Here is a 14,739-nt window from a genome sequence, read left to right on the forward strand (position 1 = left end):
CTGAAGAGGTGCAGTGGGTGTGCCCACTACCCCACAGCTTCAGGTTCGATTCCAACCTCCAGCACTGTCCGTAAGGAGTGAAACACGGTGTTCGTGTGGGTAATTGTTTGATGGCCCAGACAGAGTCGGCCTGCCGCGTTTCCTCACTGCCCCACTCTGTGACCAACCAGCGCCTAATGGGCTAACACCAAAACACACCCCGTGACCACTTTATCAGCTGTACCTGTACACTTCATTCAAGTAAATATCTAATCACCCAATCACGCGGCGGCAGCTCAGTGTTTAAAAGCATTGAGACCTGCTCAGGAGATATGATTGTTGTTCAGGCCAGATGTCAGAATAGGGAAGGAATCTGATGTAAGTGACTTTAACTGCGGAATGATTGTTGGTGCCAGATGGGGTGGTTTGAGTATCTCAGAAACTGCTGATCTCCTGCTATTTTCATGCACCACAGTCTCTGGAGTTTACAGAGAATGGTACAAAAGCACCCAGTGAGTGGCAGTTCTGTGGGCGAAAACGCCTCGTTAATGAGAGAGGTCGGAGGAGAATGGCCAGACTGGTTCAAGCTGACAGGAAGGTGACAGTAACTCAGATAAGCACGTGTTACAACAGTGGTGTGCAGAAGACCAGTACAGCGTGTTGAACCTTAAAGGGGATGGTCTGCAGCAGCAGAAGACCATGAACACACACTCGGTGGCCACTTTATTAGGTACAGGAGGTGCGATTTATTTACTTATTAAGATACCGCACGGAGCAAGCCCTTCCTGCCCTTCGAGCTGCGCTGCCCAGCGACCCCAATTTAACCCTAGCCTAACCGCGAGGCAGTTTGCATCGACCAGTTAACCGAACAACTGGGACGTGGGAGTTAACTGGAGCATCCGTAGTTAACCCGCGCATAGAGAAAGTATAACCTCCTTGCGGGTAGTGATCCCGGGTTGCTGGTGCTGTAAAGCGCTTTGCTAACCGCTATGCTAGCGCGCCGCCCACGGCAGTGTCGTGGTTAGCACAGCACTTCACAGTTCCAGTGGCCGCTGGGTGTCACAGCTCTGACTCAGCAAACAGACTCTTCAGCTTGTTAGGAGGAGGGGGAAGATTGCGTTGGGTCGCTGGGAGACAAAATGAGCGGCAAGAAACCCTGGCGAAAGCTCCCTCCCACCGACTCACACACACAGTCCTCCGGGTTCACTATATGACGTGAGATGTGTTGTTTTCTGACAGCCATACAGCACAAAGACATAAAGTTACTGTAAGTTACCGAAATGAATACTGAGGTAATGTTTCTGGGTTCAAGACTGTTCAGAAAGCAGTGGCACTGGGCAATAAACTATTTCTGGATCGTTCAGCGTGGGTCTCCAGGCTGCTGTACCCTCTTTGATGAGAAGAGGGCCTGTGGGCCTGTACTGATGGACACCGCCCTCCTGAGGCACCGACTCTTTGAGATGCCCTCAACGGTGAGGAGGGTTGTGCCCGAGAGTGGGCTGACTCTACAGCCCTTTACGGCCTCTTTCAGTCCTGCATATTGCAGCCTCCATTACCAGAAGCTGCTGTTGGGCCTTCAGGCCCCTGTATCTCCCGCCCAATGACAGCATCGCAGAAGGAACTGGGGGTTGCTGGTGATGGGCATCACCTTTCTGAAACCTCGTCTGCTGTAGACCCTGGAGTGGGGTGGTTGCCAAGTGTAGGGTTCACTGGGTGACTCAGGTTGTTACAGCGTGGTTCCTGTAAACTCCAGAAGGGGAACAGCACCCAGCAGGGCACAGGGCATATCTGCCATCCCCTTGTACACACACGGCCAACCCAGCTTTGTTGCTGTAGCCGGGACTGATCCTGTTCTCTGCTGCCATAGACCAACACGCTTGTGTTCCTTGCTGTCGTGATGTCCAGGGTTCCACCTGTTGCCCCTCTGCGAGGGTATCCGGGGTACCACCCATTGCCCCTCTGCGAGGGTATCCAGGGTACCACCCATTGCCCCTCTGCAAGGGTATCCAGGGTTCCACCCGTTGCCCCTCTGCGAGGGTATCTGGGGTGCCACCTGTTGCCCCTCTGAGAGGGTATCCAGGGTACCACCCATTCCACCCATTGCCGGTGTGTGGGTATCTAGGGTGCCACCCATTGCCCCTCTGCGAGGGTACAGAATGCTGGAGCTCCCTGTTACTGCGATCCTGGCATACTCTCATTCCTCGTTGCCATGGTGTCTTGCCAGGGTCTAGAATACTGTAGAGGGTTGTAAAGCTCAGTCTGGACAATAACCTCCCCACAGTCAAGGGCATTTCTGTAGGTGATGCCTCGAGAAGGAGGCGTCCATCGTTAAGGACCCCCAACACGCAGGACATACCCTCTTTTCATTAGTACCATCAGGGAGGAGGTACAGGAGCCTGAAGACACACACTCAACGTTTTAGGGTCAGCTTCTTCCCCTCTCTGTCAGATTTCTGAATAGTCATAGTTATACTTCATTGATCCCGGGGGAAATTGGTTTTCGTTACAGTTGCACCATAAATAATTAACAGACCTCACCATTTTTCTCTTTCACTAACTTATTTTTATTACACATATATCATTGTAATGTGTGTGTCAGATGGTGGCTGTGATGCTCAGTGTGGTATTGTAGTAGGAGGTGCTCGTCTCTCTCACTTCCAGCTTGCAGCGCTGGCTGGCAGTCTTGCGAAAAGGAGGGCCGAGTCTGTAAGTCTCTGACGGTGGGTCTCGGCCCGAAACGTTGACTGATCGTTTCCACGGATGCTGAGTTCCTCCGGCGTGTTGTGAGTGTTGCTTTAGCCCCAGCATCTGCGGTGTCTCTCCCTGCCGGTACACAGCCCGTCTCTCCGGCGGCAAGCCGCACGTCGTGCCTCCCCGCTGGCGACACGCTCGAACTGAGCCCCCCATCAGAGTCCGGCTGAGCTGCAGAGGACGGGGAGGGGGTCCGGCCCCTGCACACACACAGCATGCCAGCCCACCCCCTGGCGCCAGCTAGGGGTAAACAGCCCCGCTGTCTTACGGGAGAGACGAGGGCTACGGGAGTGAACCCAGACGGCAAATCCGGAGCGGAGCCCCTCAGGCGGCTGGACGTCAGTGAACATCCTCCCGGCAACTCCGGCAGCCGAGCCGGTGCCAAACACAGTGATACACTGGACAGTGGTGAGGCCGAGAGGGCATCTCAGGATCGCCACACCTTCCACCCAGGCTTGTGCCCCGGAGAGGTCACTCCATCGTCCTCCCAGACAGCCGGATGCCATTCCGTCATCCTCATTGTAATTTATATTTAGTGTTTTGCCCTGCAGCGCTGCCGCAAAGTAACACATTTCGTGGCATATGTCGGAGATAAACCTGATTCTGATTCATGCTCCCCGTTGCCATGGTTGCCGGAATGTTTGTTTCCCCGTTGCTAGGGATCCCCATTCATGGCGTGGCTGCTGAGGGGGTGAGCCACGCTCTTTCATTCCTGCTCCCTTAGCGGTAAGTTTGTCCCAGCTCCTCCGCCGCCAGACCCCCGTGAGGGAACCTGCTGGGGTCAAATCGCTGTTAAACGCAGCCTGATGAGAGCAACAAACTCAGCCCCATCCTTCCAGGGGAATAAACTTTCGGTGTTTCAGGCGAAACTTCAGGACTGGAAAGTGTGGGTGGGTGGAGGGGGGGGGGGAGACAACCACAATCAGGTGGGGTGGGTGGGGGAATGAGTACGATCTGGCAAACGATGGGTGAAGCCAGGTGGGGGAGCGGGAGAGATGAAGTGAGAAGAAGGGAGGGTCAGGGAACAGGAGGCAGAGGTAGAAGAGCTGGAAGAAGGAAGAATCTGATGGGAGAGGAGAGTGGACCGTGGGAGAAAGGGAAGGAAGAGGGGATCCAGAAGGAGATGCTGGGAAGGTGAGGAGAAGGGAAAGGGTGAGTGGGGAAAAGAGAGAAGGGGGAGGAGGGAGGAATAGGTGAAATTTAGAGAAATCAATGTTAATTCCATCAGGTTGGAGGCTACCAAATGGAATTTATTGTTCATTGAGATACAGTGCTGAAAATAGGCCGTTCTGCCCAGCATTCCCAATTGAACCCTAGGACAACTTGCACTGACCAATTAACCTTCTAACCAGTACATCTTTGGACTGTGGGAGGAAACCGGAGCACCCGGAGGAAATCTACATGTTCACGGGTAGAACGTACAAACCCCTTACAGGCAGTGGTGGGAATTGAACCTGGGTCACCTGCACTGTAAAGGGTCATGCTAACCACTACACTGCCGTGCTGAACTGGTTGCTTCTCTAAGCTGGTGGAGGGAGGGCAGGTAGTTACAGGCAAGCCCCCTTCCCCTCCCTACTTTCTTACTCCAGCTCCTGCCCCCTTCCTTTGCCAGTCCTGATGAATGGTGTCGGCTGGAAACATAGACTGCTTATTCCTTTCTGCTGATGCCGCCTGGCCTGCTGAGTTCCTCCAGCATTTTTGTGCGTGTGTTGCTGAAGATTTCCAGAGCCTTTTGTCTTCGTGATCCCAATGAGGATGATCCTTTCTCCAAACAAGGTCCTGAATCAGATAGTTTGCAATAGGATTCAGACTGCTGAGGTCACAAGGGGAGATCTCCCTCTGCCTGTGGGTATCCTGATCACAGTAAAAGGAAATTTATTATTAAAGTATTGTCTGTAAAGTAAGATCAAAGTACATAGAAGTCATAATATATTGAGATTTAATTACAGGAAACTAAAGAAATGCAGTAGAATTTCTGAAAAACTATACTGAATAAAGACCAATAAACAAGTGAAGTGCAAAATAAGACCAATTTTGCCAATTAAAGAGAAGTAAATACGTAATATGCATAATGGAGTCTTTGAAAATGAAATGGTTGGTGAGACGTGGCCTGCAGCGACCACCTGATCTTTCCCCCTTTGTGTGTGCAGGTGATACCGACGATTACTCCGGGCGAATGGGAAGCACCGCACACATGATGCGTTGCCTGGGCTGCAGCAATTTCAAATTTGACTTTGTTCCGTACGGTTGCCGCTGCAGGCATGAGAAGAGAGAGTCTGTGATTGGAAATCCCGTGGATGTTATTGATTGGTAGGTGTGTTATCCTGTGGAGAGAAAATCAGAAATGGTCTACCATTGACCAGAATAAGACCACTGGGGCCATAGAATCATAGAGCAGTTTCATTATGACTGATCCAATTTCCCTCTCAGACCCAATATACTGCCTCCCCGCCCCCCCCCACTGTATTCCTTTGTGCCCTGACCAATCAAGGAACTATCTACCTCTGCCTTAAATATACGTAATGACTTGGCCTCCACAGCTGCCTGTGACAACGAATTTCACTAACTCACCACTCTCTGGCTTAAGAAATTCCTCCTCATCTCAGTTGTAACAGGACATTCCTCCATTCTGAGGCTTGTGTCCTTGGCTCTCCACCATAGGAAACGTTCTCACCATATCCATTGTATCAAGGCTTTTCACCATTCAACAGGTTTCAATAAGGTCACCCCTCATTCTTCTGAATTCTAGTAGATACAGGCCCAAAGCCATCAAATGCTTTGCATATGACAAACCATTCAATCCTGGAATCATTTTCATGAATCTCCTTTGAACTCTCTCCAGTTTCAGCACATCCTTATTAAGATAAGGGGCCTAATACTCCAAATGAGGCCTCACCAGTGCTTTATAAGATCTCAACATTATATCCTTGCTTTTATATTTTAGTCCTCTGGAATGCTAGCATCACATTTGCCTTCCACACCACCGAAATGGAAATGACCTTTAGGGAATCCTGCACAAGGATTCCCTTTACACCTCAGTTTTTTTTTGTATCTTCTCTCCATTTAGAGAATAGTCAACCTTTTCATTTCTTCTATCAAAGTGCATGACCATACACTTCCCATCACTGTATTCCAGCTGCCATGTCTTTGCCCGTTCTCTTAATCTGTCCAAGTCCTTCTGTAGCCTCTCTACTTCCTCAAAACTATCTGCCCCTCACCTTTGCAAACTTTGCACAAAGCCATCAATTCCATCATCCGCATCATTGACATATAAGAAAGAATTGGTCCCAACACGGACCCTGTGGAACACGACTAGTCACCGGCAGCTCCCTTTATTCCCACTCTTTGCCTCCTCCCAAACAGCCACTGCGTTATGCATGCTAGGATGATTCCTGTAATACCATGGGCTCACAGTTTGTTAAACAGCCTCGCGTGTGGCACCTTACCAAAGGCCTTCTGAAAATCCAAGTACAGAACATCAACCCATTCTTCTTGTTTATCCTGCTTGTTAATTCTTCAAAGAATTCCAACAGGTTTGTCAGGCAAGATGTTCCCTTAAGGAAGCCATGCTGACTACGGCCTATTTTATCATGTGCCTCCAAGTACCCTGAGACCTCATCCTTAACAATTGGCTGCAACATCTTCCCAACCACTGATGGCAGAATAACTGGCCTATAGGTTCCTTTCTTCTGCGTCCCCCACTTCTTCAAGAGTGGAGTGACATTTGCAACTTTTTTGTCTTCTGGAACCATTGAAGAATCTAGTGATTCTTGAAAGATCATTATTAATTCCTCCACAATCTCTTCAGCCACCTCTTTCAGAACCCTGGGGTGTAGACCATCTGGTCCAGATGACTTATCCACCTTCAGACCTTTCAGTTTCCCAAGAACCTTCTCTTTAGTTATGGTAAATTCACACACTTACTGACCCCTGACACAGTGAAGACTGATGCAAAATACTTATTCACTTTGTCCACATTTCCTTGTCCCCCATTACTATCTCTCCAGCATCATTATCCTGCAGTCCAATGTTCATCCTTTCCTCTCTTTTACACTTTATGTATCTGAAGAAACTTTTGGTCTCCTCTTTAATATTATTAGCTAGCTTACTTTCATATTCCATAATTACCTTCTTACTGACCTTTTTAGTTGCCTTCTGTTGGTTTTTAAAAGCTTCCCTATCCCTTAACTTTTCACTAATTTTGCTCTATTGTATGCCCTCTCTTTGGCTTTTATGTTGCCTTTAACTTCTCTTGTTAGTTCTTGTGTCATCTTGTCTTTAGAATATTTCTTCCTCTTTGCCATGTATATATACTGTGCCTTCTGAATTGCTTCCACAAATTCCAGCCATTGCTACTCTGCCGTCATCCCTGCCAGTGTTCTTTTCCAATCAATTCCGGCCAACTCCTCTCTCAGGCCTCTGTAATTCCCTTCACTCCACTGTAATATATCTGACCTTAGCATCTCCTTCTCAGATTTCAGAGTGAATTCAATCATATTATGATCACTGAACCCTAAGGGTTCTTTTACCTTAAGCTCTCTAATCAATTCTGGGTCATTGCACAACACCTAATCCAGAATAGCTGATCTTCTAGCGGGGTCAACCATGAGCTGCTCTAAACGCTATCCCTTAGGTACTCTAGAAATTCCCCCTCCTGTAATCCAGCACCAACCTGATATTCCCAATCTACCTTCATATTGAAATCCCCCGTGACTATTGTAACATTGCTCTTTTGGCATGCATTTTCTATCTACCATTGTAAGCTGTGGACCACATCCTCACCTCTGTTTGGGAGTCTGTATACAACTCCCGTTAGGGTCTTTTACCCTTGCAGTTCCTTAGCTCTATCCACAATGATGTCACCTCTTTCTAATGGTTTGATTTCATTGTTTACCAACAGAACAACATCGACCCCTCTGCCTTCTTGCCTGTCTTTTCAATACAGTGTGTATCCTTGGACATTAAGCTCCCAGCTGTAGTCTTCCAGCCACGATTCAGTGCCTACAATGTCACACATGCCAATCCGTAACTGTGCTACAAGTTCATCTACCTTATTCCGTACACTGTGCGCATTCTAATCCTGTATTCACCCTTTTCGATTTTGTCGGCCTTTCGCATTGCTACTCATCCTGTTGACTGCAACGTTACCCTATCAACCGCCTGTCCCCAGTACACTTTGCCTCTGTTTGTAAACCAGCTACCTCATCTTCAGCACGCTCACTCCGGTTCCCATCTCTCTTGGCTGATTTGTTAGCCCCATTCCTCTGCCTTCTCCCCGTAACCTTTGACGTTCTTCCTAATCAAGAGCCTGTCAATCTCGGCTTTAAATATGCTAAGTGACGGGGTCATGCTGCGGTCCTTGTGTGTGAGGTGGGAGGCAAGCCGAACTCCACTCGGCTGAACATGGGATCTGGATACAGCGTCCGAGCACTGGGTGCTTTAGTTGGGCAGCACACAGGCAACTGAGTAAAAGTAAAACTGAAAGAGACCAGAAAAATACCATAAGTATTCAATGCAGCAAACGTGACGATTAAGTCACACAGTCACAAAATGCAGGGATATATAAAGCTAGACTTGCAAGTAAAATATCCAAAAATCTTAGACAACATGAGGAAATAAAGTTTTAAAGTGTGCAAGAAGATTAATATTCCATGAATTACCAAGGCTGGTCAACCATTATACTGATAATTAGGAAAACACTTTTACATAATAATAATGCAAAATATCACTGAGACAGCGTTCTCACTTACAATGATTTCGATGGCACAAACAACAGAAAGGCAACACAGGATTGTGTTTTTGTACTTCAGTCCGATTGGAAAACTCCTCCAAACACAAAACGGCTGCCCAGCCTCCTGACATGGTCCAACTGAGTTTCAAATTTAAAGCCAGTAGCACTATCAAAATAAAAGAAGGACTATATTGTCAAAATAGATGGTTGTTGTTCTGGATTCTATGGCATTTTCCACACCCAAGGACGTTCCAAATGCTTCTTTGCCAGATTGTGTTTCCCAACCTGCCGCAGGTTAGAATGAGTTCATTTCCTGTTCAAACCTCTCTGTGCACCTGTAGTCGGTTCTGATGTACTGCTGGAGTCAGAGAGCTCTACAGCACAGAATCAAGCCCTTCGGCCCAGCTTGTCCATGCTGACCGAGCTGGCTGACTGAGCTTGTCCCATCTGCCCACCCATAGCGAAACAGTTATCGTACCAGCACCCCAGGTTCAATTCCTGGCAATCTCTGTAAGAAGTTTGTATGTTCTGCCCCTGGCCTTGTGGGCTCCCCCCTCACACACACACACACACACACACACACACACACACACACATACACACACATTCCAAATACTTGCAGATTAATAAATTGTAGGCCTGCTGGAAGTGGGACAATATTAGTGGGCTGCTCTCAGCAGACTGTGTTGGTCATTGATACAAACAACTCATTTCACTTTATGTCTTGATGTACATGTGACAAACAAAGCCAGTCTTCCCTATGGTAGTTGGAACCTGCCGTTCACCCCTGGTATTTGGGTGTACTGATGTCCCAGCATAACGTCATTTTCCCCTCAGCGTTCCAATATAGCGACAGTTTCATTTGAGTGAAGGTGACTATTGTTTACTCCAAGGTGTTGCCTGCACCACCAGTGCTGTTACAAGTCATGGCATGGAGAAGGCTGCCACGCACTGACCCACTACAGGTGGAGCTGTGTTGCTGGGAATGTACACTGTTCGTCAGGTAAGATCTATCCGACGTGCATTCAATTCCGTTCAGTGTTGAGAAACCGCACGCTGCAGGAGCCCGAAGACGCACAGTCAGTGCTGTAGGGACAGATCTTGCCGTCCACCGTCTGATTCCCGATTGGGCAATGAACCCCATGACACTAACTGTTTTTGTTCTCATTTTCCACACATTTATTTTAAAAAATATTGTGATTTACAGTATAGTATATTTTATATATACTGTACTGCTGCTGCAGAACAACAAGTGTCATGACAAACGACAGTGATAATCAACATGCTTCTGGTGTGTACGCCTCGATTAATCAGCGGCTGAGTTGAGGAGCTGTGAGGTGATGTAGCAGTTCTGTAAAACTCTGGTCACCACACCTAGAATATCGTGTTCGGTTCTGGTCACCACACCCAGAATATCGTGTTCGGTTCTGGTCACCAGACCTAGAATATCGTGTTCGGTTCTGGTCACCAGACCTAGAATATCGTGTTCGGTTCTGGTCACCAGACCTAGAATATCGTGTTCGGTTCTGGTTACCTCACCTAGAATATCGTGTTCGGTTCTGGTCACCAGACCTAGAATATCGTGTTCGGTTCTGGTCGCCTCGCCTGACAGGTATGGAAAGTTTAGAGAGGAAGCAGAGGAGGTTTACCAGGGTGCTGCCTGGATCAGAGAGCATGCCTCATGTGGAAAGATTGAGCGAACGAGGGCTTTCTCTCTGGAGTGAAGGAGAATCAGAGGTGTACAAGATAATAAGAGGCATAGATTGAGTGGAACAGACAAAGACTTTTCCCCTAGGGTAGAGCTAGCTATTATGAAGAGCACAATTTTAAGGTGATTGGAGGAAAGTATGGGGGCATGTCAGAGGTAAGATTTTACACAGAGTGATGGGTGCATGGAACACTAGTGCTGCGGGTGGTCGTAGAGGCAGATATATTAGGGACGTTTAAGAAACTCTTAGATAAGCAAGTGGATGATAGAAATATGGAGGGCTATGTAGGAGGGAAGAGTTAGATTGATCTTGGAGAAGTTTAAAGTGTCAGCACATCATAGGCTAAAGGACCTGTACTGTGGTCCATGCAAAGAGAAGTCCCCATATATTCTCAGAGGTTATGCCTAAAGCAAAAGGACAGGACAGCACACCCTCCCACACTGCAGTCCCGTGAAAAAGGAAGATTTTCTGCCAGAGAGAAAGAGCCTGTATTTATCCGGTTCCCTTAACAGCTTCAGGTTTTGTAGCCAATAACATCGTACTAGGTTGTAATCTCTGTCCAAAGTCAAAGTAAATTTATCATCAAAGTACATATAGGTTACCACACACTACCCTGACGTTTGTTTTCTTGCAGGAATTTACAGGAAAATAGTGAAACACAATAGAATTTATGAAAAGCAATACATAAACAAAGACTGAGGTCACCCATCTTGTAAAGTCACTGCCCAGAAGAAGGCAATGGCAAACCACTTCTGTAGAAAAATTTGCCAAGAACAGTCATGATCATGAAGGCCCAATGTGCTAAAGACAAATTTTGCAAATAAAAAGTAAATAATACTGATAAAAATGAATTGCGGAATTCTTGAAGCTGAGCCTGTAGTTTGTGGAATCAGTTCAGAGTTGAGGTGAGTGAAGTTATCCAGCCCAGTTCAGGAGCCTCACACATCAAAGTTGCTGGTGAACGCAGCAGGCCAGGCAGCATCTCTAGGCCTGAAACGTCGACTGTACCTCTTCCTAGAGATGCTGCCTGGCCTGCTGCGTTCACCAGCAACTTTGATGTGTGTTGCTTGAATTTCCAGCATCTGCAGAATTCCTGTTGTTTGCAGTTCAGGAGCCTGATGTTTGTAGGGTAATAACTGTTCCCGACCTGGTGGTTGGGAATTAAGGCTCACAGGAGGACCTATACCTCCTCCTCATTTTCCCCAGGTTTCCTCTCACATCCCAAAGTAAAACAAAGTCACCTGGGAAATGTTTGAAAGTGGCGTCAGGTAGTTAGGGTCGTAAAGAGAGTGTTTGGAACATTGGCCTTCATAAATCAGGGCACTGAGTACAGTCCTGAAGGCCCCGGGTGTCGACTGTTCATTCATTTCCATTGATGTTGCCTGGCCTGCTGAGCTCCTCCAGAATTTAGTGCATCTTACTGAGTACAGGAGTTGGGATGTTATGTTCAGGTTAGATAAAACACTGGTTGGTGAGGCCAAATTCGGAGTTTATTCGGGCAGTTCTGGTCACCTACCTCGCAATCAGAATCGGAATCGGAATCAGGTTTATTATCACAGACATATGCCATGAATTCATTTTTGTAGCAGCAGTACAGTGCAATATGTAAAATATATTATAAATTATATTTTAAAAAATAAATAAGAAGTGCAAAGCGAGAACAAAGAATAGTGAGGTAGTGTTCATGGGTTCATTGTCCGTTCAGAGATCTGGCGGCAGAGGGGAAGATATCCGTAAGCTTGAAAGAGTGCAGAGAAAATTTACAAGGATGTTGCCAGGACCTGACGTGAGTTATAGGGAAAGGTTGAATAAAAACAGGGTGGCAGGGTGGGGACGTGTGCCTACCAGAGGAGGTGTAAGGTGCTCCTTCCCTCCTCTAGCCTGCAGGTCACCTTTGGACAAGGTGTAGCACCTGCTTAGCCCCCCTGATCAGGGTCATGAGAGATGGTTGTATGAACAGCTGGTGCATACCACAAGTCTGCTAAAGCCAGGCAGGCAATCTCTGAAGAGTATTGATAATGTCTGAGGTCACCCATCTTGTAAAGTCACTGCCCAGAAGAAGGCAATGGCAAACCACTTCTGTAGAAAAATTTGCCAAGAACATTCACAATCATGAAGACCATGATCGCCTATGTCATACAACACAGTGCATAATGATGATGTCATACAACATGGCACATGATGATGATGTCGTACAACATTGCACGTGATGATAATGAATAAATGAGGACTTTATGCCCTGGATTGCAGGACAATGAGGGGAAAACTTCTGGAGAAATACAAAATTATGAAGGGCAGAGATAGGGTGACTGCAAGCAGGCCTTTTCCGCTCAGGTTGGGCTGGAACAGAACTGGAAGTCACAGGTCCTCAGAGGATAATGCAAGTGTGGAACGAGCTGCTAGTGGAAGTGGAAGATGTGAGGTCAAGTGAAGTTTGGATAGGGGCACCGATGGGCAGAGTGTGGGGGCCATGGTCTGGGTGCAGGTCATGGGACTAGGCCAGCACAGACTAGATGGGTCAAAGGACCTGTATCTGTGCTGTGGAGCTTTAGGACTTGATGGGTTCACAGGCTACCCTGGAGCAAGCATCAGGAGGCGCTGGTGGACATGTGAGTGAGAATTGGCTACAGGGAAATAGGAGGAGGACTGTGAGGCACAAACACGGGGTTAGTGGAACATACCCACGATGCTGCAGGAACTCAGCAGGTCAGGCAGCATCTATGGAGGGGAATAGACAATCGACATTCTGGGCTGAGACTCGTCATGAAGTAAGGGTTAGTGCAATACTTTCATGGCACTGGCTGTAAGGTCAGGGTTCGAATCCCGCCGATGTCTGGAGGGAGTTTGTACGTTCTCCCTGTGACTCTGTGGGTTTCCTTTGGGTTCTCCGGTTTTCTCCCACAGTCCAAAGACTTACAGCTACGGCTTGCGCTGGAAACGTGCTGACACTTGCGGGCTGCCCATCACAATCCTCACTGATTTGATTTGATACAAACAACACATTTTACTGTATGTTTTGATGTACACATGAGAAATAAAGGCAATCTTGATTGGGATCGCCCTCTGAACGGGCCAAATGACTTACTGTGTCAGAAGAGAATATCGGAATTGTAACCTTTGGATGATTGGCTTTTCCTTCCTTCCCATTCAGGTCAGAGGAAAGACTTGTGCCACGTGGCCAGGCGTAAGTGTGACTGTCAGCTGGCACTCTGTCTGTTTCCATTCCCAGTCTGGGAGAAGTACAGGAACCACTCCCTGAAGAACTGTTCCAGAAATAACCAGTGCTTTGTTCCCAGATAAACAGGGGTGGAAGCAAAATAAAGGATTTACAAAACTGTATCAAGTTTATTGTCATTCAACCAAGTGTACAGCTAAATGTATACACGTATACTATACATGCTGTCCCACCAAGAAACCTTATTGGATGAGGATCAGGAGGGACAGATGATGGGGGTATAAATACCACGGGACTAGGCATGCCCAGGCAACATCCCTGATAAAGATGGCAGAGTTTGTCATCACAACATTGGTTAAAACCGATACAGGTAACCGGCTGGGAGCCTGAGAAGAGTTTGTTCATCATATACACCAGGAAAGCACTAGATCCTTTTTCAAAACATACTGTGTTAGAATCACAGTGCACACAGTCACACACAGCACGTACAGTTACGATAAAGCGTAATACACTCACAAAATAATACTAGCATAACTACCTGACTATCACAGCCCACCCAGTATTCAGTTTGCGTTCTGCCTCAGAGAGACGATGAGGAGTTGAAATCTGATCAAAACCTGAAGAAGGTCATTGGCTATGTGGTACAGTCTGAATTGAACAGTCAGGAGTTCATAGGCAATTCCATCCTCTGACATTCATTGACAAGCACGACTTACGGAGGAAGGAAAAGGGGCTGGGGAAGGTGGGATGGGGAGGAGGTGAATGTGGTGGAGGGAGGGGGGCTTGGTGAAGGGATGAGTCAGGAGGAATCAGGAAAGGGGGAAGGATGGTGACGGGGAAGAGGAGGGAGCAGTCGGAGAGGGGGAGTGGATTCAGGGAAGGTGTCAGAGGGTGAGCAGGAGGAAGGGGTAGGAAATAGAGGAGGTGGGGGGAAGAGGGACGGGTTGGGTGGGGGAAGTGGGGAGGGAAAGGTGGAGAGGTTAGGGGTCAAGGAAGCGGTTCAGGGAAGGGAGAGGAGGGATTGGTGGGGGGTCGGAAAATGGGGATGGTAAGTGTATTGGGGAAGTGAAATGGACAGGGAAGGGGTCTGAAAAGGGGGAAAGGGGAGCGGGTGAGGGATGGGATGGGGTGAGGAGAGATGGCTGGAGGAGGGATGTGGCAGATAGGGTGAGGAGGGAGAGGTGTGGGAATATGTAAAACGGATTAGGGAGGGGTGGGGGAAGAGGTGAGGAGAGGGTGGGAGAAGGTGGAGGAGGGAGTAGTGGGGGAAGAGGTGAGGAGGGAGGGATAGGGAAGGTGGAGGAGGGAATGGTTGGTTAATGGGGAGGCGAATGCATCTTCTATGGCTTACATGGAAACAACTGGTTCCAATACACTCTATACCATAAGACGTGT

The 14,739-nt window shown here is 47.9% G+C and overlaps 1 long non-coding RNA gene across 1 annotated transcript; it reads left to right on the forward strand.

Moving 5' to 3' along the window:
• Positions 1-2,506: 2,506 nt before the first annotated feature.
• On the forward strand, positions 2,507-14,099 carry LOC134350258 (uncharacterized). Its single transcript, XR_010018860.1, has 4 exons — positions 2,507-3,455; positions 4,880-5,039; positions 9,354-9,463; positions 13,321-14,099. It is a non-coding gene; the product is annotated as an uncharacterized LOC134350258 (long non-coding RNA).
• The last annotated feature ends 640 nt before the right edge of the window (positions 14,100-14,739 follow it).

Source organism: Mobula hypostoma, chromosome 8, assembly GCF_963921235.1.
Source record: "Mobula hypostoma chromosome 8, sMobHyp1.1, whole genome shotgun sequence".
Taxonomy (NCBI): domain Eukaryota; kingdom Metazoa; phylum Chordata; class Chondrichthyes; order Myliobatiformes; family Myliobatidae; genus Mobula; species Mobula hypostoma.